This window comes from Manis pentadactyla, chromosome 11, assembly GCF_030020395.1.
Source record: "Manis pentadactyla isolate mManPen7 chromosome 11, mManPen7.hap1, whole genome shotgun sequence".
NCBI lineage: Eukaryota > Metazoa > Chordata > Mammalia > Pholidota > Manidae > Manis > Manis pentadactyla.
The window spans coordinates 91,442,912-91,455,919 of record NC_080029.1 but is presented as its reverse complement, the minus strand read 5'-3'; the positions used below and the strand labels follow the sequence as shown (position 1 = coordinate 91,455,919).

Genomic DNA, 13,008 nt, shown 5'->3' with positions numbered 1-13,008 from the left:
TTACATGGCACCTTAGCAAAGGAACAATACATTTTTAGAAAAGTAACAGGCAAAGGAAAAGGTCCTTGAGTCTCTAGGGTGGCAAATTGTGGGAAGGCAAACATATGAGGAGACTATTGGAAGATAGGGGCTGGTTAGCAAACTTGTTACGAGAATTCCTCTGGTGCCCTCTTTCTGTTGACAAGGGTCTGGAGTTGTCTCTGCTGACTGACTTGTGTCCTTCCTGGTGGAGCGCAGAGAAGAGGCACCTTTATAAATGTATGTCCTGCTTTTAGGCAAATATAGGAAAGCAGAGAGCTCTTCTTGTATCTGCTGCTTCTTAATTAACCTTCAGCTCAAAATAATCCTTACGCCAAGTGGCATATTAGGTGGAAGAGGTGGGGAGTGGTAAATTTCCCTTTTCAGCACAAACAGAAAAATGACATTTTACACACGTTTCCCACCTAAACACATACCTCTGGTCAGTTGGACTGTGGGTCTGGCTGCTGCTTGGCTTCCAAGAGGGCTGTTTAGGCCAGAGACAGTCCCCACTAGGAAAACACAGCTTCAGGAAAGGGAGTCTTGAAATGGGATGACAGAGTGTCCCCAGCTAAAGAGGATGCTGGATCACTCAAAGCCAACACATGGGGAGATGGAAAGATGAACGTTTTGAATACTCTTGAAAACACTTGTAGGCAGAATACAAAGAGGACTTTTTTTTTTTTGCATTTCTGTTTTTACCATGGAATTATGATGCATTCTCTTAAAGTTGCCAGACACAGACAGCATCTGTTAAGCCAAAAAAAGGACTGAAATGAGAGGCAGACTGCATATTAAATTCTCCTCCGGCCTGTGGCCCCCTCTAACAGCCCCAAACACCAGCCAGGTATTTATTTCCAGGGCTCAAAAGAGAGCTCTGGGGGTGCCAGCCAAGAGCCGGGGAGCAGCTCCCCCGCCCTCTCAGGAAGGTGAGCTTTCACGAGGGGCCTGGCGGCCTCAGCCCTTCATGCAGCCCTCTTTCCTCCCGTCCTCCCCACTGACATACTGAATTTCACTCATTTAAAAATAGCTTCCTAGCAGTGAGGAGCTATCTCTGAACCTGGATCTCAGGCTTGGAAATGCAATGCGGGCCTCCCTCAGCCAAAAGCTGCTCGGCAGGAGCTGAGCGTAATTCTAGATCGCTGCTACTTTACACACAGCACAAGAACGTTTTCTGTCCAGAGTAGACCGAGGTTTTTAAAATATTCACTGCGATGCCAGAGTCCTTTAACTAAGCCCTGACTTCCTTCACCTCCTTAATAATTCATCAGGCATATTTATCTTCAGGGGAATCCAGTGGGGTCGCTCTCACATTTTTGCAGAACTGCCTTGAAATTTTACGAGGACGTCTGGATGCCTCACTGCTAAGGACTAGCCGCAGGCCCCCACAGCCCGCCCTGACCCCCACGGAGGCGCACGGGGCCCAGATGACTCTCCGGGCCTCGGCAGACTGTCCTGGCCTGGGAACCGATGTGTTTGTCCCACAGAGTCTACAAGGGGCCAAAGAAGATGGCAGGTCAGAAAGAAGTGCCAGTGACTCGGAGCGGGCACAGGCCCTGGGAATTCCCAACCTCCCGCCTCCACTTCCCACAGCCCTGGGGGGCTCTCAGGTATGTCTGTGTTCCTGGGGGGAGGGCTCCTGGCCCCTTAAATCTACCCTCATGTCCCTGACCCTGAATAATATCACCTGTGTGGCAGCTGCAGGGTTAAACATTAAGTGGTTGTGTTTTTGATCATTCCTTCCTTTCCTAGAGGGGTCCCTCCCCCCACACCCTCATCACCCACCTGTCCTTATCTGCCTCCTAGCTTAAACTAAAACAGTGACGACCTGCCATTGAGTGAGTTCTCTGTGCCCAGCACTCTGCTAGGGAGGGATCAGTATCTCCATCTCAAGAAGAAACTGCAGCTTAGAGAGGTGAAGGTCACACCACTAGTCCCCAGGAGCCCTGAAGATGGAAGAGATTTCTATCAATGCCATGCTGAGGAGGGTGGGTGAGGGTGGGTGGGGCCCTGCCTGTGCCGCCCTAGCAGGCTCTAGAGAGTCATGGAAGCTCAAGCCTTGCAGCCTAGCACAGTGGTGGGCAGGGTGGCAAATGCAATCGCATGCAACTCTGAGGGAGTTGGAGACAAAGTACTGCTTGGTCTTCGCATGGACCCCACCCATTGGTTAGTGAAGAGAAAACCCTGAGTAACCAAGTCCCATCTGGTAACTTTGGTGGCAACAAAAATCAAAGGGTCTTTAGGTACTTATCATGGGTCCTGCCTGCCTCGCCCAGCGTTTCCTCTGGAGCAATGTTCCTGCGCCCTCTGCTGTGGGCCCCCAGCAGGGCCAGGCTGAGCCCTGCAGGGGGCAAGCCGCCTCCTTCTGTGGGCCTGGGCCTTGCTCCCAGGCCGCACTGGCCATGGTCCCTAGCCTCCTATGGGCCCTTCTGTCCCTGCTTCACCCTGTGTCTGGCTCTGGCGTGGTGAGTCCATCCTGGGCCTAATCATGCGGCCACCTTGCCTGGGCCCTGAAGGTCCCATCTCCTAGCTGCAGCGGTCAACCCAGTGTCTGCCATACAAGGTAACTGAGGGCGGCTGGGGCCTGCCGAGTCCCCCTGAGGACACTGCTCAATCCCTTGACCAGGCTGACCCCACAGGGAAGTGCCAGGGCCCCTGCTCGGGAGTCCCCTCAGAGTCACAAGGAAACAGTAACTGGGAGTCTGCCCCGGTGCACCCCTTGAGAAGCCTGCCCCACATTTTCCCACCCTTCCTGCAGCCCAGCCCCCTTCCTGCTCCAGACTCTGTCTCCTTTCCAGAAGTCGCCGTGCTCTAGTGGGCCAGGCCTGCTCCTCTTATGCCGCAGGGTGGGTGCACCGGCTCTCGTCCTGCTAGGGAGGCTGGGGGCCTGCCCCCTGCCTGCCTGGCATCAGAGGCCTCCTGACTCACACTTAGAGGTAGCCGGTCTAAACGTGACAAAGTGAAACACGGTGGTTCAGTATTTGTACGAGCGTTGTCTTAACTAGCATGGTTCAGAGCATGCGCTGTGGACACAGGCCAGGGTTCGACACCTTTCTCTGCCATTTGCCAGCCCTGTGACCTCAAGCCAGTTCCTGACCCTCTTCAGTCTTGCTTTTTCACTCACGGGGAGAAAATGATGTGAAGACTTAATAATGTGCTCAGCAGAGCACCTGGAGCATAGGAAGTTAGAGCAAAGTTGCTGTTGCTGTTGGTATGATTTTATGATTATTTTTTCCCTTCGGCCCCCATCAGCCCCATGCCTGACATGGTTCAGGAATGAGGCTGGGTAACAAGACAGCACCTTGTCTTGTTCCGCTGCTTGAGGGACAAGCAGAAAGGCCACAGAGTTGGAACAGAGGAAACCACACAAAGACATTGTATTTAATCTTAACATTTTCATTTCTTAATATGTAAACACAATTTCAAAAAATGTTTGAGAACAAAAAGGAAAAATCCCCCCAATAATCCCATTAACTCCTTATTATAACTATTCCCTTTCAGTCTCTTTTCTCCTCAGATAATGTTGAGATAGCTACACTTAAATTATTTTTACCAGTCCTATACCAGGCTTTTTGTCTGAACCTAAAATTATAGTCATGAATGTTTTCTAAGTTGAACTTGAACTTCATAATTGTCACTTTAATGGCTGAATAATATTCCATGGTATGCCGGTATTATAGTTTATTAAGAGTTATGGTGAAATGTCAGAGTTTTTATAGATGCTTTATTTTTGGAAATTTCCATGGAATTTCACAGAAGCTGGTCAATTAGTCATTCCCTTAATGAAATATCTGAACAAGAATCACAGTCAGCTCTGCAGGACGGGGGCGATGTTAGGGAGGTTTAGTGGGTGAGGTGGGGTGCTTGGCCAGGGAGGCTGTGTGTGCATCTGCTGACAGGAGGCCTCAACTACTCACGTGGAAAATTTTGAGGAAAGCACAAGGACCCACCAGCCTTCATATAGCTCCTCATTTGCCTTTCATTTTGGTCCTTGAAAGCTTTCCCCCCAGAACCACCTGTGGGTTACACCTTTGCCTTGTAGGCCCCACTAGAGGCATTACTGGGTAGTATATTGTCATTCAGCAAGAATCAGTTTATCAGATCAGCTGTGTATCAGTTCTCAGAGTTACCATCTCCTGCCCTGTATTCTTGGGTAACTTCCTGTGGTTTGTTGCATCTCAAGAAGACCAGGAACCACACAGGAAGCATTTATTCATTCATTGAACAAATATTTATTGAGCTCTCACTGGGCACCTAGTGTTGTTCTAGGTGTGGGAGATAGAGCACTGAGCAGGTCAGGCAAGTTCCAGCTCTCTTGAAATTTACATCCTAATGGGGGAGATAGACAATAAGTAAATAAAGGAGTATTTCTATGTCAAAGATGTCAGGGCAAAATATGTGATAGTGACTGGCAGCAGGGTGGAGACATCAGACAGGATGGTGACATTTGAACCAAGATCTGGATGATCATAAGACTCATGGAAAAATGTTCCAGAGAGAACAAATTCAAAGTGCAAGGGCTGTGAGGTGGGCACAGGGTTGGTCTGTTCTAGAAACAAAGAGAAAACTAATGTGTCTGGGGAGCAGAGTGCAGCAGGGGCAGAGAGGAAGAAGTCAGTGGGAGAAGAGGAGGTCAGAGCCTCATATGGCCCAGATGCCGCCTCAAGCAGCTTTGGTGTTGTTCTGAAGCAGTGGGGAGCCACTGGAGGGTTTTAATCTGCCACAGACTTTACCCGCTTTGTGTTTTACACAGACCACTTTTGGTCTGCGGAAAATGGACTGCCTGCGGGACAAGCGGGAAAACAGGCGGCCAAGTGAGGAGACCTTTGCTGAGCCCAGGAGGAAACAGCAGTGGCTTGATCAGGGTGGTAGTGGTGGCTGGTAGGAGTAGACAGATCGTGGATTTTTCTGTACGCCAAATTTACAGGACTTGCTGGTAGATTGGACATGGAATGAGAAATCAAAGATGCCACCTAGGTTTTGCCTTAATAACTGGGAGGTACTCCTCACCCCACTGAGAACACCAAGGTAGAAATGGGTTGAGAGGGAAGGGGACAGAGCTTTCTGTCTTGGACATCTTAAATTTGAGAAGTCTGTTATATATCCAACTGGAGATGTCAGGTGGGGAGTTGAAAATACAAGTCGGGACTCAGGAGATAATCGATTTGAAAAATAAAGCGGAATACAGATGGTTTTTAAAGCCACGGAGCTGGATGAGATCTCCAAAGGGTGGGGTGAAGAAACAGAAGGGAAGAGGCAGGAGTCTGTGCCCTCCTGTCTCCACCTTCTAGGTAGCTGGTGGCGGCAGAAGAGCCATCAAAGACTAAGAAGGAGCGGCCAAGGAGGCTGAAAAGAAGCCAAGGAGAAGCTGGTGTCCTGGGAGCTCAGAGACTTTCTCTATAAACGTCCCATACTCTGGTCAGAATAGGTTGTCCATAAATATTTTCAGGCAGCACAAGCTCTGTGGCTGCTTATTTGTGTCCACAGCCCCTGGCACAGACCTGGAATGTTGAGTGATGGGAGCTGCCTGCCCGGCTGGCTGGCGGGCTGCTGGGCTAAGAGCCTATACAGCTTCGCATCATCTCTGACATCAAGGCTGAGACCTCCGCCCGGCCCCAGAGGCTTGGTCCAGTCAGACCCCACCTGGCTCCTTCCCTGCTCCTGTTGCACACCCTGTGGCCCTCCTGGCAGGTTTCACCCTACCCTGAGCTGCCCACGTGCATGAGGCAAGCTCATTCCCACTCCCCACCCCCCCAGATTCTGCTGCTCCCTCTCCTGGAATGCTCTCTGTCCTGCTGCCTTTCCTAATCTGGCACCCATTTTAGGTCCAGTTCAAGGCTCAGTTCCCCAGGCTCTCCCCACCTGCCCTCCTCTGGGTACTTGATGGATTTCCCTTCGAGTCCACCCTGTGGATTACACCTTCTCCTGCCAGGTTCCTGAAGCCAATGGATATCTTCAGCCCCGTCCCCCATATCTACCCCATCGTCACACTCTACCCTGAAATGCCTCTTGAATCCCATTGCTACTCCCCTTCTCTGCCCCTCACCCTGGCCTAAATCACCATTCATTCCCATCTGAACTGCTGCATCTCCAGTCTCGCCCCATCCATTCCCCATGCAGCAGTCAGGGATCTGATTCACATCACTTCTCTGCTTAATAACCATCAATGACATCCAATCCCTTGAGATAAAATACCAAACCCTTACCAAATCTTTCAAGGCCTCATGTGATCCAGTCAACTGCCCAGCTTCCCAGACATTTCTCATCCTATCACTCCTTAACTCATGGTGCCCCAGACACACATGTTCAGTTCCTAAACACACAAGCGTTTACCACCTCTTCGCACCTCGCACGTACTGTGCCTACGGCCCATGTGGGGATAATGCAAACCTTCCTTTAGGTCTAGCTTAAAGTCTGCTTCCTCCGAGAGGTCATCTCTGACTCCTCCCCCAATCAAAATCAGGTACCCTCTGTTAGGGTCTCTTATAGCACCCTGTTCTTTGCCTTGAAAATACTCATCACAATTAATGATTATAAATTGCTTTTTATTTATTTGTTCATTGCCTATCAACCCTACTTCACTGGAAGTTCCACAAAAGCAGGTACCACATCTATTTTGACACCCAGAGCCTACAGCATAATGCCTAGCACTTAGTAGGTGCTCCAAGATCATGGCCATCATTGAACAAAGCTTTCCCAGACTTCTCCAGCCCATAACCACCGTTAGGTACTTGGCCTTTTAAATTTACATAATTATAGGTAGCTCTTCCCAGTTTATTTGTCCCATAGCCAAAATACTAAAAACATGTATATATGTGAATAATCTCTAGTCTTTACAACAACCATGCAAAACAGATGCACTTACGTCTATTCTGCAGATTAGGAAAATAAGTATCAGAGAGGTAGAGTAATTGCCTAATGTTACCTGGCTAGTAAGCTTCACAGCCGGGATAGGAATTCAAGCCTCTGACTCCAAAGCCCTTTTCTTTCCTCTGCATTTGTCTGTGTGGGTGTTGTCTCCAACTAGTCTGTGGAATTCTGGTGTTATAAGCATTCTGTCAGCGGCCTCTTTGGTTCGGAGCTGGTTTGTTTGATGTTTTTTGGTACCCGTCACATCTATGCCACAGGTGCTACCTCAGTACCTGCCATTTGTGAGGATATGTCGTGGGTGGTGAGAATCATGCAGGACAAAGGTTGCGTGTTTCTTTCAAAGTTGCCCTGCCAGGTGAGTTTCGAGGTCTGAGAAAGGTAGAGTAGTTGCCCATCCACTGACCTGACTTGTTGGGGCCCAAAGGCCCGCTGTCCCCTAGTATCTCCCTCACAAGGCCAAGCTGGCCCTGCCCAGCACTTTCCTCCCCGCCTAGTGAATTTCTCACCACTGGGGTCACTTGCATGTTAGGCAATGAAGGTTGGCCTGACCTTCAGTAGGCCTCTCTCATAGGTGCTTCAAGCAAACTGTCCCCTGGATCACGGGCCTGGCCAGATAGGAGTACTAGAATCTCAAAGCTGAAACAGATCACATGCATTCTAGAGCAGCCTCTTGCCCAGTAGAGGGATCTCTTCTGTGCCTCCCAGGCAGGCACCCCTTGAATAATTCTAGCAGTGAAAACATCTCCCAAGTGACCAAAGTTCTTTCTAACACTCAGGTAAAATCTACACACCCACAAAGACCCCACTTCCACCATCAGGTGTGACACAACGTCAGTCTCATCCTTGTCTGAGCTTGACAGCCCCTGTCATCCCCAAAGTTAGCTTCCAAGTTCAGCAGTTTCAAGACCCTGCTGTCCTGGGCTCTGGTATCAGCTGCAATCAAGGTTTCAGTGAGTCATGGGCTTGCCCTGCCTTGGCCCCGTGTGGATGTTACAGCTGCGGGAAAGAGAAAGATCCAGATGGCGAGCAGTGGGCAAGCTGCGTGGAGGGAGGGGGAGAGGGCCTTCCAGCACATGAGGCGGACCCTGTTCTCACGCAGGGCCTCCTGCTACTCTCAGAGAACGAGCATGAGAGAATATGCCTGTGTACTTTATACAGAGTTGACACATATAAATATCTGTCATGGTGGCCTGGCTCATAGTAGGCATGAAATCCACACTATTTTTCTTTCCCTTTTCAAAAAATTTTAAAATTATTTATTTATTTAACATATAATAATTTACTTAACATATAATAATTTTTATCTATTAATATAATAATTTTGCTCTTTTAAAAAATTGGTTTTTCTGACTATAAGGAGCATGTAATATATGTTCAGTATAGACATTAGAAAAAATTTTAAGTTTAATAAAGAAAATAAACATTCCCAATAATCTCCTCAGAGTAACTTCTTGAACCCTTAATCCATTTCCTTTCAGTCTTTTTTCTAGGCACAAATGTACACAGATATCTGTTTTGTTTATATATTGTTTATGTTTATACATTAAAATTGAGCTCATATTGTAAAACTTGTCCTTTCCACCTAACAGCAAATAGTGATCATTTTCCACTGCCACTAAAAAAAAACAATTTGAAAGAATAGCTACAACATACCATCATATATATTATCTATGTTGTTTCTGACTTTTGATGCTACAAATATTACTCAGAAGCCTAGAAAACATGTTATCAATATCCAAGTTACAATGATTCCTCTCTCCTCATTTGCCAGGTTAGCAGAGAATTCAGGTTTTCCCCAAGATTTCCCTCCAGCTAGCCTGGGGAACTCACGGGGTTGTCATCCTTGTCCACGAGGCAGCTTCCATCACTCATCTGCTAACTCTAGACTTCTCTGCAGAAGCATGTCTGCTAATTGCTCCAAGGAAGGAATGCACCTACCCTGTCAGGACAAGGAGAGTCCCCCAGCAAAGTCACCTGGTTACCAAGTGGCACCTGGTAATGATATGGCTTTGTCAATACACACACACAAGGAACCCATTCCCCCAAAATAGACCCATGGTAGAAAGGTGAATGAATACATTTTCCATTTTTCATCATTATCTCTGGGCCTTATCTTCCAATAAGCTAAGCCCTGATACTGAGTACAAGATACCAGTCCAGCCTTCCCTCATCCTTATGGCACACGTTTCTTCTATGGGCCTCCCATTGTCCTTCCTTGCCATCTGACCTCAGTGTGTCCCTTAAGAATCTCTTCAGTTCATCATATGTATGTAAGTTAAATCCCCAGTGGGAAGGGGTCAGGGTCCCAACCTCTTTTTTACCCCAGGAGGCTTCTCTGCTCTTACATACATTTATGGATGCAACTAGATTCCTAAGAAAGAGAGCTGTCCTCCTCCATTCACAATGTCCAAGACCCAAATGCCATATTGGGAAGGAGGTGACTGCTCCCCCAAGCCATCAGCGACTTCTAAGACATAGATCTTGTGAGCCAAATCAACAAACCACAACAAAAATAAAAAGTAGTTACAGGAATAATGCTCAATTAAACATCTCTGAGGATGTGTGCAAGAGTTTATGTACAATAAATTCCTTGAAATAAAATTGCTGGGTCAAAGGCCATGAAGTTTTACATATTAATAAAGATTACCAAATTGCACTCCAAAAGGCTTATGCCAATTTATATCTTACCAACAAAGTGTAAAAATTGGTGATAATATGCCTTAGAAGCTAGCAATTTTTAGATTCAGGGATAAATACACTAAAAGAAACACACTCAGAAGAAATCTCACAATAGTTTTGTTTGTACCATTTTTCATTGAATATAAGATATCATTCACTAATGGAAAACATCACCAGTTAAAGTATTACATATCATTTTTAGTAAGTATACCTTAATTCAGAGATTTTAAAATGGGGGAAAAGATGCATGCCTTATAATTGATAAAATATAGTAACAGCAAAAATTCTTAGAAATAGCTTAAATGTCCACCACACAAAAGTGGATAAATACAGTTTACAGCTACGAAAGTGAATGAGCCACATCTATACTTACCCATACAGATGAATCCTATAAACAGTATCTAGTGGGAAACAAAAACCCAAGTTTACTGCAAAATACATATCGTTTATGTGAAATCATTTATATGAAATTTAAAACATGCAAACTAATACCAAATAGAGCTTAGAAATACATACGTATGTAGAAAAAGAATGAAGAAATGCAAGGGAGTGTCAGCTATGAATTCAGGTTCATGATTACCCCTAGGAACGGGGAGAGGGGGATGATCAGGGAGGGTGCCCAAGAGGCCCTCCACTCTGTTACTATGTTTTATTTTTTAAGCTGGGTAGTGGATTCACGGGTGTTCATTTTATTATTCTCTATACATTTTGTACATCTAAATATTGCTTGATACATTTTTCAAAAGGAGAAATTCACATAGAAAGCTAAGTGGAAAAGGTATGCTTTTCTGGGAGGCTGTTGTATTTGTCTGGACAGAAAGGCAATCTCTTTGTCCCCAAGTTGCCCCACCCCGCTTTGCTTCTCCCATTCTCTCCTGCTGGATGTCTTTGGGTTAAAGGATTACCCTGAAATTCAAGTGTTGAGCTCATTTGTGAATCCTTATCCTGATTGCATAGGATATGATTTCTATTTCCTCCTGGCCTTTCTGCCACCTACTTCTTCCTGTGCCTTATCTCCCCAGCCCGTCCCATCCTGCCTGCCTTTCCCTTACCTCAAGTCAGCCTTACTTTCCGAGAGGATGGCTGCTCCTCTCCACCCCCACCTGGGGGGCAGGAGTGAGCCTCCCCTCTCCAGGCACTAGGCAGGGACAATGACCGGTTCTTCCTCCACCCGAGTTCACTGGGTGTTGAAATGGAATGATTCAAGCCATGGGAGAGACTTGATCTATGCTGGGGCTATCACAAAGGCAGTAAGGTATGTGAGTGGGAGGTGGGTGTATTACAGTGTTGACTTCCACAGTTAAGGACCAACAAGAGACCCCAGCAGATCCACGAAATAAGGGGGTGGGGACTGGGGCAGATGAGAGAAGGAACTTGGAAGAGTCCTGCCCCAATATGCCCCCAAAAGGCTCCTGAAAATAAAAGCACAGAAGAGAGCCTCTCACCCTAGATGTGTTCCGGAGGAGACATGGTTTCCCTGCTCTAACAGCATAGGGGACTCAGCTCAGGACACAGGCGAGGACAACGCTGGGTAATCCTCCCCTGCCTGCTCCCAGCTGGAGAGCTCCAAGTGGAGACCTGCCACTGAAGTGGTCGCCAGGTGTATTAGTCAGAATTCCTTCAGCCACACATGACAGAGTAACTAAAGCTGAATCCACATAAGTGTAAGGGTGTAGGTGGGGGAAATGCCTTCATCGTCTCATATCAACGGAAAGTCCAAGGGATATGTGGGCTTCAGGCATAGCTGGATCTAGAAGTCCAGATCATGTCCTAGAACTTTTTCTTTCTCCCCTTCTCTCAACTTTACCTTTTTCTATGTCAGCTTCATTTCTTAGGCTGAGTCCTAAGTCCTTCCATGTGGTGACAAAGATGACCAGCCATGCCTCAAACTTTGTGTCTTTAAAGTTCATAATCCAGAGAAAAGAATCTCTCTCTTTCCCTCTCTCTCTCTAATGTATCTCCCTCTCTTCACCCATATAATATTAGAAAGAATAAAGGAGGAGGAGGGGGAGGAGATCAGATTGTTCTTTAACCAATCACCGGGTCTAAGGGCCTGGGGATGCCGCCTGGCTGGACTAGTCAGGTGCCCACCTTTGAGGAATGTTCCATAAGATCCCTAATGAACAGGGTGTTCTCTTATCAGAGGAAAGGGCAAGGGATGCTGGGGATCCTTATGTCCGCACACCAGGATCCCATGCACAGGCTCAGTCACCCCTTAACCTCAGAATTGTTTTGAATACTTAGAATTGTCCCAAACAGATTTTATCCATATACTCTAAAATAAAATAAAAAAATAATCAAATTAATTTGCCTCAAGTAACTATAAAGCCTAGGAGAAATTATAAATAGTTATAAATATAAATAATTTTAAATCCCAGGTCTGACATACCAGGTATGTCTCTGCTTCAAAAAACATTTTCAAGGAAAGTTTGAAACAGAGTAGCCAATCATCCTAGTTTGCCTGAGACTCTAGTTTTAGCACTGGAAGCCCCTTGTCCCAGGAAATCCCTCAGTCCTGGGCCACCTGGTTGGTTGTCACACTCAAATGTGTCTATTTTTTGCAGCCAGTGGAGCTGAGGGCTCCAGGCCAGTACGACAGTGGGTGAAGTCTGTCCTCTTAGAATCCTGAGTCTTTCCTTCTGAAGATCTGCATCGCCAGAAAGAGGACTGGAACCCTCTACTCCCACCCACCACAACCCTACAGGCAGAGGTGTGCGGAGGGAAGAGGCAGGTGCTGCTTGCACTTGGCAGGAGAAGGCGACAGGACCCAAGGCCCGAGCCCAGCCCCTCAGCAGGCCCCAGCCAAGAGCAGGAGGCGGCCTTCCCCAGACTGCTGGAGACAGGTTGGGAGAGGGCTCCAGGGTGGCTCCCACCCTCTGCTCCTCACAGACCTGAGACCCGCTTCTGCCTGCTGGGCTTGGGCCACCCCTTTCTCAGCCTCGCCCGTGCTCTGCCTAGACTACACCAACCCAATGGCAGCGTCAGCCAGGCCGGCCCCACCCACCCACTGGGACGCCCAGAGTGCCCTTTGCCCCAGTGCGTCCAGGCAGCTCTGCTCCGGGCCCAGTCCTGCCAAGCAGACAGAGCCTTGTAAGGAGGTGGACGGGGGCAGAAGGGGGCAGGCAGCCAGGTGCAGGGGGCCTCCCACAAGTCACCCCTGGGCAGAGAGCCAGCTCAGCCACTCAGCTTCCTCGGGGCCAGTCCTTCAACTCCAACCCTGACCACTACCTCAAACCAACCAAATATCAGTAAAAACTCCTCAGGGTATTTTGCCCAAACCAGTGGCATGGCTGTCATACGTCTGGACTCTGGCAGGGTGAGCATGCCTGAGGCTTGTGGGGACAGTGGAAGTTGGTCTTTGGGTCACATTCCAGGCCCTCCAAGTGTCGGTTGATGCTAGTCCAGTTTGGTACAACAGGACTTTATTCTCCAGTGAGAGCT

General features: G+C 47.7%; 1 long non-coding RNA gene across 1 annotated transcript; it reads left to right on the top strand.

Annotated features, from left to right (window-relative positions):
* The first annotated feature begins 817 nt into the window (after positions 1 to 817).
* Positions 818 to 3,445, top strand: LOC130679572 (uncharacterized). The gene is made up of 3 exons (XR_008992576.1): positions 818 to 1,201; positions 1,341 to 1,628; positions 3,089 to 3,445. It is a non-coding gene; the product is annotated as an uncharacterized LOC130679572 (long non-coding RNA).
* The last annotated feature ends 9,563 nt before the right edge of the window (positions 3,446 to 13,008 follow it).